This window comes from Hypanus sabinus, chromosome 14 (assembly GCF_030144855.1).
Source record: "Hypanus sabinus isolate sHypSab1 chromosome 14, sHypSab1.hap1, whole genome shotgun sequence".
Taxonomy (NCBI): Eukaryota; Metazoa; Chordata; class Chondrichthyes; order Myliobatiformes; family Dasyatidae; genus Hypanus; species Hypanus sabinus.
Window position 1 is genome coordinate 22,797,052 of NC_082719.1, and position 19,851 is coordinate 22,816,902.

At 40.1% G+C, this 19,851-nt stretch overlaps 1 protein-coding gene across 6 annotated transcripts in view; it reads left to right on the top strand.

Moving 5' to 3' along the window:
• The window catches only part of LOC132404605 (uncharacterized), a 98,791-nt gene that overhangs the window by 70,528 nt on the left and 8,412 nt on the right, over positions 1-19,851 (top strand). Inside the window, exons 1-2 of one of the 6 annotated variants that reach the window (XR_009515600.1) lie at positions 7,161-7,349; positions 18,503-18,814. The exons of 2 other annotated variants lie outside the window; for them this stretch is intronic. The gene's annotated coding sequence lies outside the window, so the exon portion shown is untranslated. Of the gene's footprint in view, positions 1-7,160; positions 7,350-18,502; positions 18,815-18,863; positions 18,939-19,047; positions 19,060-19,851 lie in introns of those variants that run through there. 3 more of the 6 variants (XM_059988881.1, XM_059988879.1, XM_059988883.1) reach the window with 3 other exon arrangements.

Genomic DNA, 19,851 nt, shown 5'->3' on the forward strand with positions numbered 1-19,851 from the left:
TTAGCTAGAGAGCGGTGTATCCATGGAATTCATTGCCACAGGTAGCTGTGGAGGACAAGCCATTGGAGTTTTTTTTAAGGCAGAGATTGATAGGTTCTTGATTAGTCAGGGCATGAAGGGTTATGGGGAGAAGGCAGGAGATTGGGGCTGAGAGGGAAATGGATCAGCCATGAAGAAATGGCAGGGCAGACTTGATGGACCAAATGGCCTAATTCTGCCCCTCTGTCTAGTAACAGGGACATCGAGGAGCAAATAGAGTGACATATTCTAGAAAGGTATAATAATAATGCTAAGGTTGTTGTGGTGGGAGGTTTTAATTTCCCAAATATCAACTGGCACCTCCCTAGATCAAGGGATTTAGATGGGATGGAGCTTGTTAGGTGTGTTCAGGAAGACAGAAAGGTTTCATGACACAGTATGTAGATAAGCCTACAAGAGGAGAGGCTGTACTTGATCTGGTGTTGGGAAATGAACCTGGTCAGGTGTCAGGTCTCTCTGTGGGAGACCATTTTGGAGAGAGTGATCACAATTCTATCTCCTTTACCATAGCATTGGAGAGGGATAGGAACAGACAAGTTAGGAAAGCGCTTAATTGAAGTAAGGGGAAATATAAGGCTAGCAGGCAGGAACTTGGAAGAATAAATTGGAAACAGATGTTCTCAGGTAAACATATGGAAGAAATGTGGCAAATGTTAAGGGGATATTTGTGTGGCGTTTTGCATAGGTACATTCCAATGAGACAGGAAAAGGATGATAAGGTACAGGAACCATGGTGTACAAAGGCTGTTGTAAATCTAGTCAAGAAGAAAAGAAGAGCTTATGAAAGGTTCAAAAAATTAGGTAATGATAGAGAAACATCGGGAAATTCCAGGAAGACCTTCTTCGTTGCTGCTGTGAGGTCTGGAACTCTGCTGGGAAGAACAGGACCCCAGTCCTCAGGGTTGCGTTGCAGATGGCCGTTGGCGGGCCATCTTTAAACTCGGCAGAGGATGGTGCTTGGAGAAGCTGTGCCAGAGGGGATGGTCGTCGGCTTGGAGGTTCGACTGACTCGTAGTCCTTTTGACGGACTCGGGTCGCTTTTGGTGTGTGCTGCGTCTGCAAGGCTGGTTTTGACGGAACTTCCATTGTGTGCTGTGTCTGCGAGGCTGAGTCGGGCGGCACCTTGGAAGTCCATAGTGGGAGTACTCCCTTCTGCCGTCGGCGTGGGATGGCGAGTCTGTCGGGACCCTGGGGACTTGTGGAAACGGTGGTGATTTCTTTTGACCTTACAGTCCTTTAACAACTTGGACTATTTTTACTGTGTCCATGGTCTGTTTTTTTTTATCAATTATGCTATTGTTTGCACTGTTGTAATTATGTGGTTTTGTGCAGGTCTTATAGCTTTAGTTTTTGGTCTTGTTTTTGTCTGGTGGATTGGGAGCTCCTTTCTGGGGAACGCACTAGATGGTAGCGCGATATTAATACGCAGCAGCCTCTCCAGACTCTGGATTGGGGATTGCTGAATGTTATGTGGATTTTCTGGTGTAGTCTGTTTTGTGATATGCTTTTGTGATATCATTCTGGGGGAGCATTGTCTCATTTTTTAACTGCATTGCATTTGTGGTTTCTAAATGACAATAAACTGAAACTGAATCTGAATCTGAGATCTAGAAGATTATAAGGCCAGCAGGAAGAAGCTTAGGAATGAAATTAAGAGAGCCAGAATGGGGCATGAGAAGGCCTTGGTGAGCAGGAATAAGGAAAACCCCATGGCATTATACAAGTATGTGAAGAACAAGAGGATAAGATGTGAAAGAATAGGACCAATCAATTGTGACAGTGGAAAAGTGTGTATGGAACCAGAGGAGATACCAGAGGTACTTAATAAGTACCTCATTCAGCTTTCACTAAGGAAAAGGATCTTGGCGATTGTAGGGATGACTTACAGTGGACTGAAAAGCTGGAGCTTTTAGATATGTAGATATTAAGGAAGAGGATGTGCTGGAGCTTTTGGAAAGCATCAAGTTGGATAAGTTGCTGGGACCAGATGAGCTATACCCCAAGCTACTGTGAGAGGCGAAGGAGGAGATTGCTGAGCCTCTGGCAATGATATTTGCATCATCAATGAGGACAGGAGAGGTTCTGGAGGATTGGAGGGTTGCAGATGTTGTTCCCTTATTCAAGAATGGGAGTAGAGATAGCTCAGGAAATTATAGACCAGTAAGTCTTAGTTCAGTGGTTGGTAAGTTGATGAAGAAGATCCTGAGAGGCAGGATTTATGAACATTTGGAGAGGCATAGTATGATTAGGAATTATCAACATAGTTTTGTCAAGAGCAGGTTGTGCCTTACGAGCCTGATTGAATTTTTTTGAGGATGTGACTAAACAGATTGATGAAGGAAGAGCAGTAGACGTAGTGTATATGGATTTCAGCAAGGCACTTGATAAGGTACCCCATGCAAGGCTTATTGGGAAAGTAAGGAGGCATGGGACCCAAGGGGACATTGCTTTGTGGATCCAGAACTGGCTTGCCCATAGAAGGCAAAGAGTGGTTGTAGACAGGTCATATTCCGCATGGAGGTCGGTGACCAGTGGAGTGCCTCAGGGATCTGTTCTGGGACCCTTACTCTTTGTGATTTTTATAAATGACTAGGCTGAGGAAGTGAAGGGATGGGTTAGTAAGTTTGCTAATAACACAAAGGTTGGGGGTGTTGTGGATAGTGTGGAGGGCTGTCAGAGGTTACAGCAGGACAACAATAGGATGCAAAATTGGGCTGAAAAGTGGCAGATGGATTTCAACCCAGGTAAGTGTGAGATGGTTCATTTTGGTAGGTCAAATATGATGGCAGAATATAGCATTACTAGTAAGTCTCTTGGCTGTGTGGAGGATCAGAGGGATCTTGGGGTCTGTGACCATAGGACACTCAAAACTGCTGCGCAGGTTGACCCTGTGGTTAAGAAGATATATGGTGGGATCAATTGTGGGATTGAGTTTAAGAGTTGAGAGGTAATGTTGCAGCTATATAGGACCTGGTCAGACCCCACTTGGAGTACTGTTCTCAGTTCTGATCGCTTCACTACAGGAAGGATGTGGAAGCCATAGAAAGGGTGCAGAGGAGATTTACAAGGATGTTGACTGGATTGGGGAACATGCCTTTTGAGAATAGGTTGAGTGAACTTGGCCTTTTCTCCTTGGAGCGATGGAGGATGAGAGGTGACCTAATAGAGGTGTACAAGATGATGAGAGGCATTGATCACGTGGATAGCACGAGAGGGCACAGTTTTAAGATGCTTGAAAGTTGGTAAAGAGGTGATGTCAGGGCTAAGTTTTTTTATGCAGAGAGTGGTGAGAGTGGAGAGAATGGGCTGCTGGCGACAGTGTGGAGGCGGATGCGATGGGGTCTTTTAAGAGTCTTTTAGATAGGTACATGGAGCTTAGAAAAATAGAGGGCAATAGGTAAGCCTAGTAATTTCTAGGGTAGGGACATGTTCAGCACAACTTTGTGGCCGAAGGGCCTGTATTGTGCTGTCAGTTTTCTATGTTTCTATATCTTATGGTCTTATTATTCTAAAGCAAAACTTCTTCAAAGATGTTAAAGAAATATATTTGGATACAAAACTGTATGCTATAATCATGGATTTAAGAAACCCAAAATTAAAAACCATTTGTGTAATTTTATTTAGTTTATTCTCTGCATGTTTTGCATAATGATTTTGAATTTCCTGCTGAACAGTGTGAAGTAATATAAAATTCTCCTATTTCAATTTTGATGCATTTTAAGAAACATAGGAAATGTATTCATTATACAATTGGGAATAGAGGGAATAAACCGAAGGCTTACTAAGTCAATACAATGTTGATTTGTACTGTAGAAATGTTTTCTGTGCACAAACAAATCAAAGTCTTTGCAATAACAACTGTTCCATGCCATTTTTGTTATAATCAAGCAGGTTAAACTAAATAGAAATATTTTAAGCGCATTATTCCTTGTTTTATTTAAATTGTCCCTTTACATTAGTCAACAATGATTTAAGAGGAACATGTATATTTCAAAAACAAAGGATAAGAACAAATGTAAAAAGTCATTGCATTTCAGTCAGAGGGGTGAATCTAAAGAACAGTTGTAGTAAGAATTTAAAAACATGCACTACACTTAGCAAGTTTACAAATTATTTAAAAATTATTTAATGAACAAAGATAAAATACATGATTTAAAATGAATGTGAGTAATGTAAATAAATTATATTTGGAATTGGATTTTGTGTTACAAGATTATGAATTTTTTTGTTTTTGATGTTATGATTGACACCAAATATGTTGTTGTATAAGTAGGAAGGGTAGGCGTAATAAGCTGTAGCTTCAGACTGCACCCTTTCAGTCTGTTTTAAAGAATATCTATGTTTTTTGTTGTAATTTCGTCCTATGAAATCATCGTTGTAAATGATATTTTTTGTTATGTTTGTACTGAATGAAATATATTAATTTTATTTCATTTCACGTTAGTAGGGATAACTATATAACAACTGGAACACAATAATACAAGAATGCAATAGAAGCAGGAGTGGGCATCATACCTCTCATGCTTCCCCTCTATTCTGTATGGTCATAGCTGATCTATACTGACCTTAACTGTTCTACACCGTTTGTTTACAATTTCTTGATGTTTCAAGTATTTATATCTCTCTGTCTTGAATATATCCAACAATGTTGTCACCACCTATGAGGTCGGAGAATTCCAGAGATTCATCACCCTCTGAGAGAAGAAATAGTGAGTCTCCGTCCTAAGTGACTAGCCTGTTATTTTACAGCTATGTTTTTTTTTGTTTGTGACTTTTTTCATCATGAAAAAAATTAACATATATCCTGTCAAGTCCTCTGAGGATAATGTATATTATGTTTGGATAATGTCATCTCTCATTCTTCTGAAGTCCAATGTATGCTGTTCCTGTTCATAGAGTTTGGCACTAATTTTGTTTACTTGAATTTTGGCAATGATTTTTTTTTCTTCTTCTCTCTGAAATTTGCATCCACAATTCTCTTGTAATTTTGATTTTGGATGATTAAACAATTATAATATCCACAATTAAGTACTTTATAGATACTTGGTTGGAATTTTTGTTTTGAGATCAATAAGGAGATCTCCACATTTCAAAAGACCTACTGACCAGTTTAGTTTTAACCAAAATGAAGGTAAAAATGCTCAACAAATTAAAATTTTAAAGCCATAGATGAATGCTTGCATGCAATATTGTGCACTGTGTTTATAACAGCAATCCTAATGCTATTAACTTTTCATTTAAAAATTCTTAAGTGAAATCTAAAGCAAGGGTTCAATTGATTAATCTAGGTGTTTTGGTTTAGAAATATTTTAATTCTATTTTAAGTGCTTTTCCTTTTAAATAAAGATGTGATTTTTGTCTTGCTAAGGATACTATTTTAGAACAGAAGTGACCTCAAAATTCACATGGCATCTAAAAGGCTAAAATTTGAAGAATTCCTGAAGCTCAAGTTTGGTTTGATGCCATTATAAGTTTATGTTTCAGTGTAAGATTTTACCTTTACTGAACATTTATACTTGTGATGATGAAAAAAAAACCCAAAACGCCTAATTTGATTTTAGTTGTTGAAATTAGGACATAAAATTGAGCTGTTCAGCTCAAGTATCCTCTATCTGAGAACAAGCCCTTTTCTCAATTCATTCATCTTTCCATTAACCATCCGTTTACTCTTCCTTAAATGTTGACACGTTCATTTCTACAGTCATCATCACTCGTAATACATTCTACAACCTCACAATCTTTTCAAAAGTAGAATTTTTGTTCTTTTATTCTAAATCTTGAATTTATCTCAAGATTTTAAATTACACAATTGAATTACCCCCAATATCTTTACAAATCTCTTTAACTTTAACCCCGTTCTCTGCTAGATAACCACTGCTTTTTCTAAAAGATATTACTTGATGCCTATTAGAAGATCCAACCCATCAAAATGACGGCGGAAGCATGGTGTGAGTTAGTTAGATTCCGACTCTTGGTCGTCAAACGCGTAGATGATCTAAACAAGGTATGGGGTTGAACGCAGGCCAGCGGAGATTCCGGCTACCGGCCTCTTAATTCACTTAATCAACACTGAAACTAAATGATTTTCAGCTATTCCACTTGATCGACGGGCATAATTTTAAAAAAAAGAAGCTTGCGCAGAATTCCGAACCGACATGGTAGGTATAAAATGTCCAGGATTCCCTTTTTGTATTACAACATAGAATATTTTTTTCTTTAGATGTGCGGAAACCTTTAATCGTGGGAAGTTTTTGTTTGTCCTTGTCTGTTCGTCAGAGGACTTTAAAACCACATTCATCTGAATAGGCGGAAGGAAAACTTACCGGCGAATCATTACTGTATATGGAATCGTAAAATAGTTACAACTGCTTCTAGGATAAGATGATCGGGGCATTGAGTCATACACGTCGAAATAAACGTGAATGAGTTATCATCAGTCATGTTGCAGGGACGTAAATTTTGTTTCTAGTCTTTGGTATTTACAATGAAGTTGAATATATTTTCTGAACAATTTTCGCGTGGATTGCCACCAAATCTGTTTGGAGTGAATTCCGTAGTAGCCATGGAAGGAACGTGAATTTAAATTCAGAACGTTACTAGCGGAAAACCAACTTGCAGATTTCAGAGCGAAAAGAAAGCCTCTATTTGTTAGGCTCAACGTTGCCGACAAATTCCAGTCTACCTTTGTGTTGTCCATGTATCCAGATTTCTTTCAAACTAAGCGCTAGTATTTGCAAGTTTTCATAATTCCGCTAGCATTTTTTAAAAATTGCTCTTCAAATGCAAGTACGCAGTGGGGAAATATTCAGATCAGGTGAAAAACACACTTAAAATAGGGTTTTAAGATATTTGCTTATTTTTCTTTGGCACTTTGACATTCACAGAATAGATAACGACTCGTCCCTTTTTCTCCTGCAACGGGACGAATGTTTTAGCGTTGGTGACGGCAGGAAAATAGGTCGCTGGCAGGAAGATGAGCGAGTTTGGACGCGGAATGTGGGGGACGCTTGCTATTTATTTCCAGCAGACGCGCGCGCCTCACAGCTCGTCAGTAGATTTCTATAGTCGCGCGCCCAGCCAATAGGAGCCGCCGGTGGCGGTTGTGCACAATGGCAGCTTGTAAAGGCGAGTCGCCGGCGGCGGAGAGGCTTCTGTGGCGGCTGAGTGCGGCGAAGCGGTTCCTAAGTAGTCCTCGGGAACTATTTGTCCGTCGGCGACGGCGGCGGGGGCAGCGGCGGTGGCGCCGGCCGGTGATGGGAGTCGCGGTTAAGGCGCTTCCCCTTTTATTTGCCAGAGCCGAGCCAGCAATCGTGAGTCTCGTTGTGGATGGGGTAGACGGGGATTTTTTGTTTGTTTTGAGGAGGGGTTGCCGGGTGACGTGGAATTTATTCGGGTGATTTGTATAGAGGAAGGGGGAAAGCGCGGGATTGTTGGGTGAGGGGAAACGAGTTTTTGACATAGCGAGGGGTCTTTCCCTGTAGCTCCAGCACTGTTACTCCGTGACAGTTGTGCTAAGTATCCCAACCAAACCTGACGGGGCATCTCTCCATACCCCTGAAGATTTACCACTCACTTTCCTCTCCCACACATCAACCCATCACACTTGATACACCTAATTTTATTTCTCCAGGCACTTTCATTTAATTCTAGCTCATCTTACTGTCTGGCCTCTTCAGAGTACCCCAACCCACCCCGTCGGCAAACAGTAATACATACCATTGTTCATCCAGAGACACGGCAAACCTCCTCCCTCTCCACCCCAAACTATCCTCATGACACATAACACCAACCCCGTACACTTACTCAAACTCTGAATCTTCAATTCTTCTTCTTTTGAGCAACGACAGCTCTTTCCCTGGGCCCCATGATTGATCTCACCCTGAGATTTTTCTTGTGTTCTTTTCATGAATCTGAGCTGCCACTTTCCCTTCATTCACTTCTTTTACCCCCTTCTACCCACATAAATATGTGAACCACTTCCGATTTCTAATATTGATGCTGATTCCACATTTCCCGAAGACTTCATTCACTTTTAACTGGGATATAATTTGACTATGTTACTCTTCATCCAAAGGGAGAACTAAAGAAGTGGTGGGGGGGGGGGGGGGAGGGGTGGACTGTCAATCTGTGCTTGCTGGTGGATTTGTCACTGAAGCATTTGTGGACAGGAAGATTTGTACTACTAACTATCTAGCTATCTTTGAGAGGAAGATGCAATTGAAGAGGACTTAGTCAACATTGTAAAATATCATTACTGCCGAATGTAATGGATTTAGAACGGACTTTACTGTGGCTGGTGGCAAATTGTACATAGGCTCATCCTGTTATTGGATAGAATTTCACTACAGTTGTCATGCATGAGGGGGACTGATGCCAGTTCATTGAGAAATGCAAAATAAAACTTATAATTAAGTGCTTTGCTGGATTGCATACAGGTTAAGCTCCAGAGAAAGCCTGAAGTAGGGAGCTAACTTTCTCAAATCTGAATTCACATTGGCTTTCAGAAATATCATTAAGAAATTGTGCGGGAGGTTTATGGATTATATAAATAAGTCTTTTGCTTGAACATTCCAGGCCCCAACAATGGCAGAGATTATATGATGCATTTTGAATCATCTGGAGCCAGATACAATGTTACAGTCATGGGGGAATTTCAATATACAGCTAGATTGGAAAAATCAGGTTGATGTGCGAGAATTTGTACAATGCCGATGGCTTTTTAGAGCAGCTTGTGATTGAGTCCACTAGGGAATCAGCTGTTCTCGAATGGGTGTTGTACGATTAACCAGATTTGATTATGGAGTTTAAGATAAAGGAACCCTTTGGAGACAGTGGTCATAATATGATTGAATTCACCCTGTATTTGAAAGGGAGAAGCCAAAGTCAGACGTATCAATGTTACAGTGGAGAAAAAGGGATTTATAGAGGTGTGAGAGAGGAGCTGGCCAAAGTTGATTGAAGGATGATGGCAGAGCAGCAATGGCTGGAGTTTCTGGGAGCAATTTGGAAGGTGCAGGATAAGTACATCCCAAAGAAGAATTCTAAAGGCAGGAAACACAACAGCGGCATACAAGGGAAGTCAAAACCAACATAAAAGCAAAAATTACTGTAAAGTTAGACGATTGGGGAGCTTTTAAAAACCACCAGAAGATAACTAAAAAAATGCCATGCCGGGGGGGGGGGGGGGGAAAGGAGGTGAAATATGAAGGGAATCCAGTCAGGGATGTCAAAGAGGATACCAAACATTTTTTTTTCAGATATATAGAGATGAGGGTAGATATTAGACTGCTGGAAGTTGACACTCGAGAGGTAGTGATGCGGGCCAAAGAAATGGCAGTCGGACTGAATAAGTATTTTGCATCAATCTTCACCATGGAGGATACTACCAGTATGCTGAAGGTTTGAGGATGTCAGGGTGCAGAAGTGAGCGCAGTTGCTATTATTCTGGAGAAGGTGCTTGGGAAGCTGAAAGGTCAGGTAGATAAGTCACCTGGACCAGGTAGACCACATCCTAGGGTTTTCAAAGAGATTGTGGAGTAATGATCTTTTAGCAATCATGAGATTGTGGAATGGTTCTAGAGGACTAGAAAATTGCAAATACAGTACATTCTTCAAGAAGGGAGGGAGGTAGAAGAAAGAAAATTATAGGCCAGTTAGTCTGACCTCACTGGTTGGGGAGATGTAGTTTTGGGGTACTTAATTTTGCCTGAAAAATCTGTTAGAATTCCTTGAGGAAATAACAAGCAGGATAGACAAAGGTGCATCAGATGTTGTGTACTTGGATTTTCTGAAGACCTTTGGCAAAGTGCCACACATGAGACTGCTTAATAAGATAAGAGCGCATGGTATTGCAGGAAGGATACGAGCATGGAAAGAGCATTAGCTGATTGGCAGGAGGCAAAGAGTTGTGGGGGGGGGGGGTAAGGGAGCCTTTTCTGATTAGTTGACAGTGACTAGTAGTGTTCTGCAAGTTTGGTATTGGGATCGCATTTAGTATTGTAAGTCAATGATTTGGATGATGGAATTGATGATTTTGTGGCCAAATTTGCAGATAATATGAAGATAAGTAGAGAAGCAGATAGTTTTAAGAAAAGAGGGAGGCTGCAGAAGGACTTGGACAGATTAGGAGAATGGGCAAAGAAGTGGTAAATGAAATATAGTGTCAGGAAATGTATGGTCATGCACTTTGGTAGAAGAAATGAAAGGGTTGACTATTTTCTAAACAGGGAGAAAATTCATAAATCCGAGGTCCAAAGGGACTTGGGAGTCCTCGTGCAGGATTCCCTAAAGGCTAATTTGCAGGTGGAGTCAATGGTGATGAAGGCAGTTCCAGTGTAAGCATTCATTTTGAGAAGACTAGATTATAAAAACAAGGATGTAGTGCTGAGATTTTATAAGGTACAGCTGAAGCCTCATTTGGAATATTGTGAGCAGTTTTGGGCCCCTTATATAAGAAAGGATCTGTTGACATTGGAGAGGGTTCAGAGGAGGTTATCGAGAATGATTCTGGGTATGAGGAGTGATTGATTGCTCTGGGCCTTTGCTCTCTAGAATTTAGAAGAATGAGTGCTGATCTCAAACCTTTTGAATGTTAAGACCAGTATCCTTGCAGGCAGGTTTGCTAGAGCAGTTGGGAGTGATTTAAATTAATAGGCAAGGGGATGGAAGCCAGTATGATAGAGCTGAGGATCAGCCAGCAGGTTTACAAGTAGATGATGTAATATGTTTGTAAGGAAAGGCAAGCCAATGATTGGGTACAACTGCAGACAGAGCGAAGAGTTGAGTTGTACCATAGAGGCAAAATTCATAAGGGTAAAGAATGTAGAACTGAAGGTGCTGTATTTAAATGCATGTAGCATTCAGAATAAGGTGGACAAACTTATGGTGCAATTAGAGATCGGTCAGTATGACGTGGGCATCACTAAGTCATGGTTGAAAGAAATTCGTAGTTGGGAGTTTAACATCAAAGGATATACTTTGTATCAAAAGGAAAGGCAGCAAGGCATAGGTGGTGGTGTGGCTCAATTGGTAAGAGTTGGAATTAACATCTTTAGAAAGAGGTTACCTAGGGTCAAAGAATGTTGAATCTTTGTCCTTAGAGCCAAGGAACTGCAATGGTAAAAAAAAACCATTATGAAAATTACATATAGGCCTCCAAATAGTAGCCAAGATGTGGGGTTGAGATTGCAAAGGGAGATGGAAAGGGCATGTAATAAGGGTATGACACAATTGTAATGGGAGACTTCAATATGCAAGGGGATTGGAAAAATCAGGTTGTAGTCAGCTTGCAAGAGAGAGAATTTGTTGAATGCCTCTGAGTTGGGTTTTTAGAGCAGCTTGTGCTCGAGCCTACTAGGGGAAAGGCTGTCTTAGATTAGGTGTTGTGTAATAACCCAGATCATATTAGTCACCTTAACGTAAAGGAACTCTTAGGAGGCAGTGACCATAATATGATTGAATTCATACTGCAATTTGAGAGGGAGAAGCATAAATCTCATGTATCATTATCACTTTGGGATAATGGGAATTACAGAGGCATGAGAGAGGAGTTTGCCCAGGTGGATTGGAGGTGGGTGCTGGCGGGGATGACAATCGAGCAGAGGTGGCTGAAGTTTCTGGGAATAATTCAAAAGGCGCGGGATATGTCCCACGGAAGAAGTTGTTCTCAAATGGCAGGGCCAGGCACCCAAGGCTGACAAGGGAAGTTAAGGACTGCATTAAAGCCAGGGAACAGACATGAGGTTGCAAAAGTGCGTGGGAACTTGGATGATTGGGAAGCTTCTAAAATCCAGCAAATGCCAACTAAAAAACATATAAGAAGGAAAAAGATGAAATATGAGGACAAACTAGCCAATAATATAAAGCAGGATACTAAAAGTTTTTTTTCAGTTATACAAAGAATAAAAAGGAGGTGAGCATCGATATTGGACCACTGAAAAATGATGCTTGTGAGGTAGTAATGCGGGACAAAGAAATGGCAAATTAACTTATTAAGTAGTTTGTTTCAGTCTTTTGTGTGGAAGACACTAGCAGTGTGCCAGAGGTCAGTGAGTGTCAGGGAGTAGGAGTGAATGCCATTGCTATTACAAAGGAGAAAGTGCTAGGCAAACTGAAAGGTCTTAAGGTGGATGAGTCACCTGGACCAGATGGACTACATCCCAGAAAAAGGTTCCTGAAGAGGTTGCTGGTCATGAGCTTTCAAGAATCCCTTGATTTTGGCATGGTCCTGGAGAACTGGAAAATTGCAAATGTCACTCCACTCTTTAAGAAGGGAGGAAGATGAAAGAGAGGAAATTGTAGCGCAGTTGGCCTAACCTCAGTGGCTGGGAAAGTGTTGGAGTCCATTATTAAAGATGAGGTTGCGGGATACTTGGAATGCTTGGAGACTAATGATACAATAAGACAATTTCAGCAAGGTTTCTGTAAAGGGAAATCCTCCCTGACAAATCTGTTAGAATTCTTTGAGGAAGTAACAAGCAGGCCAGAGACAGTGGATGACATTTACTTAGATTTTCAGAGGCATTTGATAAGGTGCCTCACATGAGGCTGCTTAACCAGGTATTATCCTATATATTACAGGAAATATACTGACATGGATAGAGGAATGGCTGACAGGCAGGAGGCAGCGAGTGGGAATAAAAGGGGTATTTTCTGGTTGGCAACCAGTGTCTTCTGGTGTCTGTCAGGGGTCAGTATTGGGAACATTACTTTTCACATTGTTTGCCAATGATTTGGATAACGGAATTGATGGCCTTGTGGCAAAGTTTGCGGATGACACGTAAATAGGTGGAGGGGTAAGTAATGCTGAGGAAGCAATGCGATCGCAGAATGACTTAGACAAATTTTAAGATTGGGTACAAAAGAGGTAGATGGAAGACGGTGTTGGGAAATGTTTGATAAGACATTTTTGGTAAAAAGGAACAACAGTGCGGATTATTATCTAAATGGGGAGGCGGGTCAAACATCAGAAATGCAAACGGACTTGCGAGTTCTTGTGCAAGGCTCCCAGAAGGTTAATTTGCAGGTTGAGTCTGTAGTAAAGAAAGCAAATGCAATATTGGCATTTATTTCAAGGGGAATAGAATACAAGAGCAAGGAGATAATGCTAAGCCTTTGTAAGAAACTAGTCAGACCGCACTTGGAGTATTATCAACAGTTTTTGGCCCCATATCTCAGAAAGGACGTGTTGTCATTGGAGAGGGTCCAGAGGATGTTTATGAGGATAATTTTGGGAATGAGGGGGTTAACACATGAGGAGTGTTTGGCAGCTTTGGGCCTGTACTCACTGGAATTTGGATCTCATTAAAAACCTACCGAATATTGAAAGGATGTGGAGAGAATGTTTCCTGTGGTGGTGGTATACAGAACTAGAGGGCACAGTCTCAAAATTGAGTAGTGACTTTGTAGAATGGAGGTAAATAGAAATTTCTTTTTAGCCAGAGAGTAGTGAAACTGTGGAATGCTCTGCCACAGACTGCTGTGGAGGCCAAGTCCATGGGTATATTTAAGGCAGAAGTTGATCGTTTCCTGATTGGTCAGGGCATCAAAAGACATGGTGAGAAGGCAGGTATACGGGGTTGAGTTGGATCTAGAATCAGCCATGAAGGAATGGCAGAGCAAACCCGATGGGCTGAATGGGCTAATTATGCTCCTATGTCTTATGTTGAAGCCAACATAAAAGCCAAAGATAACATATAATAGAGTAAAAATGAGCGGGAATTAGAGAATTGGGAAACTTTTAAAAACCAACTTAAAAAAAAGTTATTAAGAAGGAAAAGATGGAATAAAAAATAAGCTGGCCAATAATATTGAAGAGGATATCAAAAGTTTTTTCAGTTACATAAAATGTAAAAGAGAGGTGGGAGTGGATATCGGACCACAGGAAAATAATGCTGGAGAATTAGTAATGGGGGACAAAGAAATGGTGAATGAACTGAATAAGTATTTTGCATCAGTCTTTACTGTGGAAGACATACAGGGGTCAGAAGTGTGTGAAATTAGGGAGAAGGTTTTTGAGAAACTGGAAGTAGCTAAGTCACCTGGACCAGATGGTGTACACCCAGGGTTTTGAGAGAGGTGGCTGAAGAAATTGATGAAGCATTAGTGATCTTTCAAGAATCACTAGATTCTGGAATGGTTCTGAAAGACTGGAAAGTTGCAAATGTCGCTCCACTGTTCAAGAAGGGAGAGAGGCAGAAGAAAGAAAATTATAGGCCATTTAGTCTGACCTCTGGCTGGGAAGATGTTAGAGTTGATTATTTAGGATGTGGTTCCAGGGTACCTGCAGGCACCTGATAAAATAGCATGGTTTCCTCAAGGGAAAATATTGCCTGACAAACCTGTTGAAATTCTTTGAAGAAGTAACAAGCAGAATAGACACAGGAGAAGTGGTGGATGTTGTGTACTTCGCTTTTTTTCAGAAGGTCTTTGACAAGGTGTCATACATGAGACTGCTTAACAAGTTAAGAGCCCACATATTACAGGATAGATACAAGCATGGATAAAGCAGTGGCTGATTGGCAAGAGACAGAGAGAGGAACCCTTTTCTAGTTGGGTGCTGGTGACTAGTGGTGTTCCACAGATGTCTGTGTGGGGACTGCAATTTTTTTTTACATTTTACATCAATGACTTGGATGATGGGATTGATGGTTTTGTTGCAAAGTTTGTGGACTATACAAAGGTAGGTGGAGAGGCAGGTTTTGTGGAGGTAGAGAGGCTACAGAAGGACTTACTAGGAGAATGGGCAAAGAAGTGGCAGATGGAATACAGTGTCAGGAAGTGTATTGTCATGTACTTTGGAATAAGAAATAAAAGGGTAGACTGTTTTCTAAATGGAGAGAAATTTTTAAAAAATCTGGGTGCAAAGAGACTCTGGAGTCCTTGTGCAGGATTCCATAAAGGTTAATTTGTAGGTTGAGCTGGTGGTAGGAAGACAAGTGCAATGTTGGCATTCATTTAGAGAGGACTAGAATATAAAAGCAAGGATATAATGTTAAGGCTTTATAAAAGCTCATTTGGAGTATTATGAGAAATTTTCAGCCCCTTATCATGGAAAGGACTTTCTGATACTGAAGAGGGTTCAAAAGGGGTTCATGAAAATGATTCTGGGATTGAATGGCTTGTCATGAAGAGCATTTGATGGCTCTGGGCCTGTATTCACTGCAATACAGAAGAATGAAGGGTGACTTAATTGAAACCTATTGAATGGTGAAAGACCTCGAAAGAGTGGGGTGTGGCGAGGATGTTTCCTGTGGTGGGAGAGTCTCAGATTAGGGGAGACAGCCTCAGAATAGAGGGGCATCTGTTTAAAACAGAAATGAGGAGGAGTTTCTTTAGCCAGAGAGTGGTGAATCTGTGGAATTCATTGCCACAGGCAGCTGTGGAGGCCAAATCTTTGGCAATATTTAAGGTAGAGGTTGATAGATCCCTGATTAGTCAGGTCATGAAGGTATATGGGGATTGGGGCTGAGAGGGAAAATGAATCAGCCATTGCTGAAATGGCAGAGCAGACTCTAGACAAAAAGGCCTAATTCTGGTCCTGTATCTTAAGGTCTTATGATTGGGTGGTTAAGAAGGCATATGGCATGCTTGCCTTTGTTATTTGTGGTATTGCACTCAAAAATCAAGAAGTTATGTTGCACCTTTATAAGATTAATTAGGTTGCAATCTGGAGTGTTGCATACATTTCTGGTCCCCCAATTATTGGAAGGATGTCAAGGCTTAGGAGAGGGTACAGAAGAATTTTACCAGGATGCTACCTAGATTAGAGGGCATGTGGATAACCGGGTTGTTCTTGTCTCTGGAGACTGGCAGAGAATGAGGCAAGATCTGACAGAGGTTTATAAGATTATCAGAAGTACAGATGAAGTAGATAAACAGTATCTTTTTCCCAGGGTTGAAATGTCTATTGCCAAAGGGTATGCATTTAAGTTCAAAGGAGATGTGAAGTGGAAGATTTTTTACACAGTGTGGTCGGTGCCTTACCTGGGGTGATGGTACAGGCAGATATGTTAGGGACTTACAACGGATGTTTAGATAGGATCAGAAATATGATGGAAGTGGAAGGATAGGAACATTGTGTAGACATAAGGGATTAATTTAGTTGGCCATTTGATTGCTAATTTAATTGGTTTATCTCGGTATTGTGTTGTACTGTTCTATGCTTTATTGACCAACTATCTGTATTTCTAAGTTTTGTGTAAGATCAAAATAGCATTTGACTTGTCTTATCTTTGGCTGTAAGAGGCCCTAGTTGATGGAATCAGGAGACAATTATCTATTGGCTGGGTTCAATATTATGTATGAACAGATAATCGTTGGAGGCTAATACTTTCCCTGAACATCATTTATAAGGGACCCAGTGAGCACAAGGGACTGAAATCATCAATTACAAGCTGCATCCTCTTGGGGGGGGGGGGGAAGTAGTCCCTTATTCTGGAATATCTGATCAACATGTGGGATGATAAATGTGATACTCTTGCTATAGAAGCAAAGTTAAGTGCCAATAACAAAAAAACAAAATCAGGGAATGGCTATGACCATCGTCTATTTCTCTCACTGTCAATGTCCTGGATGGTCACTGCTGAAAAGAAACTCAGTGGAACATAACTAAATAGTGTCAGTGCAAAAATCAAGGCAGATTTGGGTGTTCTACAGCAATTGCTCATCCCTGATTCATGAAGCCTTTCTACCATTTACATAGAGCATCATGAATGAGAAGTAGCAGTCTGCTGCATTTGCCTGGAAAATGAGCTGGCTATCACCCAGAATAAATGCCTATTCAACCGCAACAACACTCATAAAATGTTGGAGGCACTCAGCAGGTCAGGTAGCATCTATGGAGGGAAGTAAACAGTCATTGGGACTGGAAAGGAAGGGAGCAGAAGCCAGAATAAGAAGATAGGAGAAAGTGGAGGTAGGGAAGTACCAGCTGACAGCTGAAAAAAGGTGAAGGAAAGAAAGGTGGGTAGGTGAGGGAGGGGGATGATGTAAGAAGCTGGGAAGTGATGGGGGAAGAGGCAAAGGACTGAAGAGGGGATCTAAGGACAGTGGACCATGGAACCAGAAGACTGATAGATCATGAGGACAGAGAAGGGTAAGAGAAGAGGTGAGAGGATAACTGGAATGGGGAATCATTCTCTTCCCCTGTTTTCAAGATTTGCCCATCACCTCCTTTATTCCGTGGTCCATAGTTCTCTCCTGTTGGATTACCACTTTAGTTCTTCCACTTATAACCTCCTGGTTTGCGTCACTTCCCCTCCCTCTTACCCATTTTACCCCTTAACTTGTTTCACCTATCACCAACTTTTGTTTTCCCCCCTTCCTGACCTTCTTATTCAGATTCTGTCCCCTTTCTAGTTTCGCTGAAGGGTTTTTGCTTGACGTAGCCTGTCAATTTCTCTCCATAAATGCTGCCTGGGCGTATTATTCAAGATTTCCAGCATTTGCAGAATCTCTTGTGCCTACCATCTAGCTGGAGCATTGTAATAATGTTGTATAGTTCTTTCAAGAGACCTTATGGGAACTTGGCAAAGCTGCTTTGACAGTTCCTCCACTATCAAAAAGGGTAAATGCCTTGGATTCCTAGGAATGTCTTTAGTATTATCTTGAAGTATTGGCAGTGCTTTGATGTAGCTAATTGGCTTGTTACCTCTGAAGAAGATAATTCACAGGGGGGAGAAAACATGTTTGTTTAAGATTGCAGTTAAATAGCCAAAACTGAGTAATATTGGTAAGTTTTCTTGAAATCGTTTGAGTTTGTTATAGCTTCATTTCTATTTCAATGATTTAAATAATCAGACTAATCTGGTGGGATTTGAATATGTATTTTCTGCATCATTAGTGTATTAATGTGACAATGTTATTAAGCAACTAGTGCCGTGGTGCTCACCTGCATCTTTTATTTCCATTAATAGTGGAAAGAAACTAAAATTTACATTCAAAATTAGACATTTTCAAAATGATTGAATTATCAGTATCCTGATTCTGATAACTTGTATTTAATGCCATGGGTGATAAACTGTTTTAATTGCAAAAAGAAAGAAACTATTCAATTATTCTGGTTGAGAGAAAGTAGAAAGAATGAAAGACAAAGTTAATTTCATAACTATTTGAAATCTATTTCAGTCTTCATATATTTGTGCAATACAGTCATTTTAGCATTTGGGTTAAACAGACTATCTGTCTCCATCACATTAAAAGGACTAAAGAAAATAATTTCAAATGATTTGCATGTGATAATAATGAGACAGAAGTAGATTAGGTGCACAGGAAAGTTTTTACTGCTGTTCAAGAAAGTATGGTGCTATAATCTAGAGAAGTAAAGCTCAGCTAATTTAAATAATAGATTAGTAAAAGTCGGTTTTAAAGCACTGATGCTGATGTGAATGCATTAAGAACTGTTTATAGCTTGATTGAAGTAGTTGAAATAAAGCACTTGTATCAAATCTTTCATTATTTCCAGAATATATTAGAGACGTAACTTCAGCAAAAAAATGAAGAACTATAAATTTACAAACCAAGGGGTCAAGGCAATATGCCTCCAGGAAGATTTCTGATGCAACTGTGCTAAAAGAAATGTTTTCCTTGACATGCCAGCCTCCTCCTCTCACCACCGCCAAACAAGCTATGAAATGTTGTAATTGTATTCAACACTGTTCAATCAAAATTCCCTATATCTTACTAAATTAATTCAAATAATGTAAATAGTTACACATTGTTATAAAATGACAAATTAAACAACCTTTAAGTTCTATATCAAAAGAATGTATCTTTATCTGTGCAAGATATTTGTAGGTTAATTACTATCATTTTATCTTTTAAAGGAAAGTTTTATTCTATTTTGGAAACGTTCTTTATGAATCAACATACTTGGAAGAAAATTGACACCATTGGAAGCCGTTGAGTGCTTTATGTTGCAGTCATGTAAATTGTTATCTACAGCTTGGTTAATTCTTGACCTTTTATTAATTGTGAGAGCTGTTTTGAATTTGGATCCCATTTTCCTGTAATGAAACCGGGGTTGGTCTGAGATTTTATACTTGTTAATAAATTGTTGAGATGCATTTGCTTTTCCTTTGAGAAGAGTACATGAGTTTCACACACTTGTGTTTTCATGGTCTACTAATTCTCACCAGCTGTTTTTCTTGGGTCTTTAAATCCTGTTTAAACTTTAAGCTGTTCAAAATGTTCTCACTGAAATATATTTTCTTTTAGTGTCTCTGCTGCTACACTGCAGAGTTTTTTTATTCTCGGTAAATTCAAACTCTGCCTCAGTTTGTTGTGGTCTATGCGGTTGCAGCTTCTCATGCCTTTAATCTTTTCCTTCAGTAAAAGCCTCTAATCCTTTTACATTTGCTGTTTCAATTGTGTTACTATCTTGTGTCAATCACAGATAAAATCATTGTTTTGCTTTTCATCCTTATTCCATTGTCCATTTTGCACCTCAAAATCCAAGTGTAATGAAGAAAAATTTCTTTCAGTTTACATAAAAACTGCTTTTTCAAAATCTCATTTATCAAGCTTCTGATCTTCCATTCAATGCTGCATTTGACATCTAGTGCTCTCCATGACATCAGTTCACTACCAATGGCCTAATTTACACTTTGACCAATGTGTTCAGTGCTCCTTTACTACAGCCTAAAGGAGCACAGAGATAAACTGATAAAAGGATAATTTGTTCATCAATTTAATCCCAGTGCTGGATGGACCACCTAAAGGATTGTCACCCCTTAATTCTAGATATGAAACCATTCACTAATATGCACCTGCTTTTGAAACATTCTTCCATGCCTTTGCTATTTCTCATTATGA